The sequence below is a fragment of the Montipora capricornis genome, chromosome 8 (genome assembly GCF_036669925.1).
Source record: "Montipora capricornis isolate CH-2021 chromosome 8, ASM3666992v2, whole genome shotgun sequence".
Lineage (NCBI taxonomy): Eukaryota > Metazoa > Cnidaria > Anthozoa > Scleractinia > Acroporidae > Montipora > Montipora capricornis.
In genome coordinates this window covers 531,116-538,215 of record NC_090890.1, presented here as the reverse complement: position 1 = coordinate 538,215, position 7,100 = coordinate 531,116, and the positions used below count along the sequence as shown (strand labels likewise).

The window sequence follows — 7,100 nt, the reverse complement described above, 5'->3', positions numbered from 1 at the left end:
CGAAAGCTCAGTCTTGTTTAGACCTCTCTAATAAGCCCCCCTTCACTCTCCTTGAATTTTGAGCACTAAACATACGCGGCAAAACATGGTTTTAAAAGCTTATTTACTCTTCAGCTTTACAGTGCTAACTTCATATGAGCTACTTTTTGCGCTTTCTGGCCAAGTTCTGATTTCAAGACTATTTCAGGACATTGATAACTGCTGTATACTCTATACTAGATTTATTAAAGCTAGGCGATATAAACTAGAAGACTGGTGTTTTGACTCTTGAATTTTTACCAAGCCCCCTCGATAAGAGTTCCGGGAAGGGGAAGGGGGTGGGGTGGTTTGGGGAAGGCTTATTAAAGCGTTTACGGTGTATCTGGAAGTAATCATTTATTATGAGGTTTGTTCGTTGGGCGAACTAACTAGACGAGCCGAGATGCCATAAAGATGAAACATGTATTTTTCAACTACAAATTTATCTTTAAGCTTTTCACTGTTACTACCGTAGCCTAAAACAGGCTCTAAGGCAGCACAGCAAATAGGCCGGGAAAAATTCGACAGGCGAGGCAAGCAAGTTATTTCTCCATCTTCCAGGTACTTACCGGCTGCACTATTGCACAGTACTTAAAAGCGACAGTGGGTTAAAGCGTGAATTTTAATGTCTTAGTTCAAAAAGTACGCATTTGGAAGGTTTCCTGCTGCTGATCTGTTTATTGCATATGAAAGCTGCAATAAAAACTCAATACTGGAGATGATTGTTACATCTTTAATAAAATTTCCACTGGCCTCCCCTATTCTCATTTCGACATTCCCCGTTTTCAAAATTTCTATTGTAGGGATTCCCCACTCCTCGATTTCCAGGTTCTAAATTTAAAGAAAACCTTTCATTTTGTTATGTCGCATTTTCTATCTCGCATTTTCCATCTCGCATTTTCTAGTTTTTTATCTCGCATTTTCCAGTTTGTTATCTCGCATTTTCTAATTTTTTATCTCGCGTTTTCTATCTCGTATTTCCTGTCTCGCATCTCGCATTTTCCAGTTTGTTATCTCGCATTTTCCAGTTTTTTTATCTCGCATTTTCTATCCCGCATCTTCTAGTTTTTTGTCTCGCATTTTCTAGTTTGTTATCGCGCATTTTCTAGTGTTTTATCTCGCATTTTCTAGTTTGTTATGTCGCATTTACATGTTTTTTTTTCTCCACCCAGGATTATCTGGCATGTCCCCTAGAGGCTTCCGTTCAATTGCGAACCAAGCAAGGTACAGATTTTGTTAGTTTGCGTTATGCAAAACAAATACTGATGCAAAAGTAAATAAATATGACCAAATATTGATACACAGTTTTACGGCGGCAGGTATTTTTTGCAGGTTGCAGGTTGCAGGTTGAATTTAATTATAACTGGATATACTTACCGTGACTGTTACATGAATGGCTAACCTTAGACCTAATTAGGCCTAAGAAAAAGTTTTAGGTCTAAGGTTAGCGAAAAACATTTTGGGAGATTTTTGCTAAGTTGAATTTTGTTATTGTACTTTTGCCTGCACCGAGTATTAATCGCAAAATCGAAAGTGATATCGAATTCGTCGGTCGCAGTGATCAAGTTACGGCGGTGTGTTTACTCGCGAAACAGTGAAGCATCTGTGTCAAATGATGGCAAGATACAGCAAGTCATTGTTACTGGCAGGAAATTGGAATTAGAATCTGACAGTGAAGTCTTAGAGGGGAAAACACACTACATCAATGTAGACTGAATGAATCTACTTGAAACAGCATTTGAGGAAATAGGGGCTCTGGAAAACCTTCTCCTCACGTTGGAGGTTTCTTTTTATGGGGAGGCAAGTTGATTGTTTCTCCAAGACGAGGTTATTTATCACCAGGTAATTCTATCGTTTTGGGAATATCAGCTACTTTATTATTCATCATCTTCACATTGTCAGTTTGCCGATTTGGGGGCTCATTTTGTTGAAACTCAAGCACGCTTCCAACAAACCTGTTTATTTTTGTGACATGTGCTGCTCACAGTGCACTCCCCGTATCACATTTCAACACACGTATGCAAATTTGTCAAGCTCGAAAATTACACAACATGATAAATTTACAAAACGTGAAAATTTCACAGAAATGTTTTCCAGCGAAACATTTAATTTCTTGAAACAAACAACATATTTGCTGTAAGAGGCAAAAAACTCTTCCAATTGCAAACGAGACACAATCGATGTCACAAAGCATACGCAATTAAATAAATTTCTGACAGTTCACATCAAACCCTTTTCGAAAGAACCTTGGCCGTAAATAATAAAGAACAAAAGAGACAAAAAGCTTTCATTCAAATAATTTTTCACCGTCACATTTCCAATGTTTTTTTACCTTTGCAGAGTTGAGTCCCAAAATGGATGTAACTTGCCCGGACAACTTAGATGCGACTTCAGTAAACATAGCGATGCATTCAAGGAGTTCGATTCCTTCAATGTTTGTTAAATCCATAAAAGAATTGCCATTTGACTTCAGTGTTGTATATAATACCACGTTAGTAAAATACTAGAAACAAAGCTTACTTGATATCCAAGGGCGAAAAATGAAATCGGTTGTCGAAGACAATTACTCGTCGCTTTAAAGATTCCTGATATATATATATATATATTTCACCGCCTGTTGTTTTTCCAATTCACGTTCCATTCTTGAGCTCCATAAGGGTATATTTTGTTTAAAGATGCACTAAAACGCCATTCGCGTTATAATGACTTTAGACGCCATTCCAGGTTAATAATTAAATGTCCTCCCGTGTGCACCGGAGGAATCTACGCATTACCCCACCCCCCTAAAACCTTACAAAATACGCACAGAAGACTCTATGCACAAAGGCACCACTTAGCAGGGAAGTGACAGGCAAGACTTTTCCCCACACGGAAAAAAATAAAACGACAAAATGCAACGCAGATTCCGAATGGGTTTGGCAACCCACTTAACCACTAGACTACCACACTATTTTTTTTCTCCCAAATGCGGCAGTACACGTGTATTAACACAGTGAAAAATGTCGGTTACCAAACTTCAAGAGATAGCTATCCATTTTAAAATTAAACATTAGACAACCATTATTCAGCAACGATAATCGGGTAGGCTTACCAGTTAGTTGATCTTTAGTGGTTAAGTAGATAACGACAACTCCTTCAGTGTGGGTTCTCCGGGTTCAAAATACTTCATTTAGAGGAAACTGACAATAAAGGAAAATCCTTCATTTGAGGAAGAGATCGTGTTGCTCGGGGAATCTTCCCAATCCGCTCGACCGGTGACGTCCCGTTTGATTCACGTGAGGACGACTGGGGACGAGGCTGATGTATGGAGTTCAGTCCGTACAAAAACGATCGAGGGCCAATATTCCCCAGTACGGCTCGAGCTAGCTCGGTTAGTAAGTAGTTTATTATATGGCTTTTTAATTACCTTTTGCTTTGTTTTTGCAAGCCCGTAATCGGCCCGTGGGCATTACGGGAGAATAATGCCCTACAATTCAGTCACAATTAGCCAATCAGAGCACGCGTTATATCGGCTACAAACACAAGCCATATAATGATGTATTGTATTCACTTGATATTTTCCCTATTATATACCGGAAGATAATGAAAGTCCAATCTGAGATCTCTCACTTTTTTATTGGTTCTAAAAACACCGAAAAAAGGAGGTCAGGACAGTAATCGAAAATGAAGAAATAATATGACAACCAGTATCGTAACGAAAATGCTTATTTTAATTACAATTTTTTTTAAATAGAATTTTAATTAATTTCATTAACGACCGCACGATTTCGCTTGTGAACAGGATGCATTGATATCATTGGCTGACATTTCCGTAACCATGGTGACATGACTATTGTCACATGTGAAAGATAAAAATGATATCTTCACTTTGCGCGAAGAATATATCAAAGTTTAGGAACAGGGATTATCCCGATATTTCATCGATACCTACACAAATATATCTATTTTGTTTGCCTTCCTTGATTGCCCAATCCACTCAGCTTGATTATACAGCTGTTTCGAGAAAGTTGTCCAAAACAAGTATAAGAGCGTACGCGACAATACCAAAAGGCATTATGGTAAACGGTCAGTTTGAGTCAACGAAAACATGACGGCAATGTTTTCGAAAACGTCACCTAGAAATGCATGCTCAGGTTTTGTTACTGATATTGAGATATGAGAGAGTTTCAAATTTCAGTCAAATGATCCAGGCCATGATGAATTAGTAACAAAGCGTTAGGATTCACAGAGAAGGAAGATTCTGACGACTTTAACCTTACTTAATTTATGTCATGTTTCCCAGAGAAAGTTTGAGAAATGTACCAAAAATCGTGGCGCAAGTGCAGGGCCATTGTTTTTGCTAATAAACCCCACATAAGTCTGCACGTACTAACACTTCATTAACGCTATATCCTAAGAACTCTTTCATCCAAATAGCTCGTCATCGTAGGTCTTCAATGTACGGTCGTGGCATCTTCGATTCCGGGAGTTCACTACACTGATGTTGAATACTGTCCCATACTACCTTTGGCATTGTCGCGAAAGCTCTTACGCTTTTTTAGGACAACCTTTCTCGAAAAAGCTGTATGTATGTGATGAGTAGACTGCAAAACAGTCGTATTTTTTGCGAACGCAAGCGACACGGTAAAATAATATTCAAACGAAAGGTCTGGAGCGAGTGTAGAAACGGCGGGGGAGAATAGGGAGAGACGCGAATTTCCAAAATTTCCAAACTGCGTTTTAAAACAACAACTGCACAATCTGCAATTGTCAGACGCTGTCGCTTCTTTTGGTTTTCTTCCTCTACGCGAGGCGGTTTTTTTCGGTGTTGTTTGACTCATTGAACACATTTCTCTTTAACAAGGACACATCCTACATTTTCTACAGAAAAAAACAAATGCCTGTCCTTTCCAAAACTTTCCAAAACTCCACTGAATATACGCGTTGCTTGCGTTCGCAAAAAATACGACTGTTTTGCAGTCTAGAAACCTCGCGCAAACTGAATAGCGAAGATAAAACGACCGAACATGACAACACAACTAATTTCCCGCGAAAAAAAGGCATACAGTGTATCAAATTTAAGATGTGGTCGGAGCTGTCAAACGATTTCTGACACCTTCATGACATTATTCGAACCCCTGCTTAGAACAGATTCGTTGTATCAGCCGACAGTCGGTTTCTCGCCTCACACACGCCCTATGGGCGTGTGAGGCTCGCGCGCTTCACACGCGAGGGTCACGCTTACGGCGCTTCGCGCCTTCCGAAAATGGAAGAAAACGACTGTTTTGCAGTCTATGTGATGAGATGCGACATCTTTTACTCTCTGCTGAGCTGTATACTTTGAATTGTATATTCTAATCATACGCCATTAAAAATTATGCTTCTCTATCAGTCTGTCTTTTTGCCATTTTTCTCACTCCCTTTGTTGTTTAAAAGAAAACTGTGGTTGACGGCGAAGAAATAATGTTAAATTCGGGTGAATTTTTAGTTTTTGAGTTTTGCCAAACAGCAAATAGGTTAACGTTTGCATTTTCCCCAGCTTAATCTCTTCTATCAATGTCGGCCTTACAATTTCTCGAAATTGCATGCAGTAAAAAAGAAGCAAAAGCAGTTATTGATGGTCGTGAGAAATGTTATTCTGGGCGCAGCTGTAGTGGCTTAAGTTAAAAATCGTTGTTTTTGTTCAAAACTTCCTCCTGTTATTTCTTATGTCTAATGTGAAGCACTGCTTGCATGCGTCAAGATGAAATGAACGGAAGGGAGAGGAAAGCCACAAAACAAAAGGAGCAGCAGTGAGTACTCGTTGAAATGACTCTGAGAGTTCGCTGGAAGACGCGAAAATTTTTTCAGTAAAAAATGAAAACGGTGAATTTTAATTAAGGCCTTTAGGGAAAGGCAAAGTTAAAAATTATAAAATAACTGAATTATTACTAAAAGAACATATGAGCGTTTTGTAGAAGGGACTATTATATCTTCCCTAGACTCCATTAAGTAAGGAGACACGTGAGGATTTCGTTCGTTGACATTTTATTTCACATGTAGCTGAAATCTATTTCAACGCAGTTTTAATATGCATTCACTAAATAGCCCTTAGTTAGGATAATAAAGTTTCCCTTTCACGTATAGACCTTTTACCAGGCTCTTTTTCTACGTTATTGCAAAAACTATGCAAACAAATGTATTTTTGTTGAAAAGAAGAATTGATTCTCGCACTTCACTGCACAAGTGCCTAAACTGCCCAGCGAGGATAACTGTTACATTTCGTCTATAACCCGCACTTCAGATATATACATTTCTTAACTTTAAAGTGTAATTTTTATTTTCTACAGTCAATAGGCTGTTCATTTTCCACGTTACGTCATCGCCACATGTTGGTGGACGAAAACAAAAGATCTCTCATTAGTTAATTTCTTTTGTTTGTCATCCAGCAATTGTATATCATTACATAATTTTTGTCTGTGTCTGTAGCGATTGGTTGCAAACCATCTATATGCATGTATTGAATTGATTTATCATTTAAACAGAATTCGAATTACGTTCTTTCTGTAAATGATTTCACCTGCTGTTGGCTCAAAACTAAACTACATAAGGAACTAAGCACAGTCTGAAAAATATCAGCATTTGCTCGTTCCATCATGAACGGCTCTGTGGACGCAGTTTCTGGTGTTTTGCCTCCATCTCTCCTGACTAAGGTTTTAGAAACCACAGTACTATGTTCCACCCTCCTGACAAACTTATTTGGCAACGTATGCGTCTGCCTGGCCGTAGCTTACGTGCGTCCCCTCAAGAGAAGACCAAGTGCTTTAATTCTCACCAGCTTGGCAGTATCCGACCTCGTTTCTTTGTCTTTTACACTTTTCCGTTTGGTATGGTTGTATAACGCAGAGGCAGCGTGTGCTAAATACCATTACTTCTTCCAACTGCAAGTAGCACTGTTTTACATCAGTAGCGTTCACATTTTTCTTCTCAGCTGTGATCGATACGTCGCAATTGTTCATTCTCTGAGATACATTGAAATTGTCACCAAGATAAAGATCAGAGGAGCGTTGCTTGTCGCATGGGGGGCTCCTTCAGTATCTACAATAATCCTCCCTTTGATTTAT

General features: G+C 38.9%; 1 long non-coding RNA gene across 1 annotated transcript in view; it reads left to right on the top strand.

Annotated features, from left to right (window-relative positions):
- The window catches only part of LOC138060211 (uncharacterized), a 7,277-nt gene extending 2,753 nt beyond the window's left edge, over positions 1-4,524 (top strand). The window contains exons 3-4 of the long non-coding RNA XR_011134311.1: positions 1,191-1,242; positions 2,359-4,524. This is a non-coding gene — a long non-coding RNA (uncharacterized lncRNA). The remainder of the gene's footprint in view (positions 1-1,190; positions 1,243-2,358) is intronic.
- Positions 4,525-7,100: the final 2,576 nt, after the last annotated feature.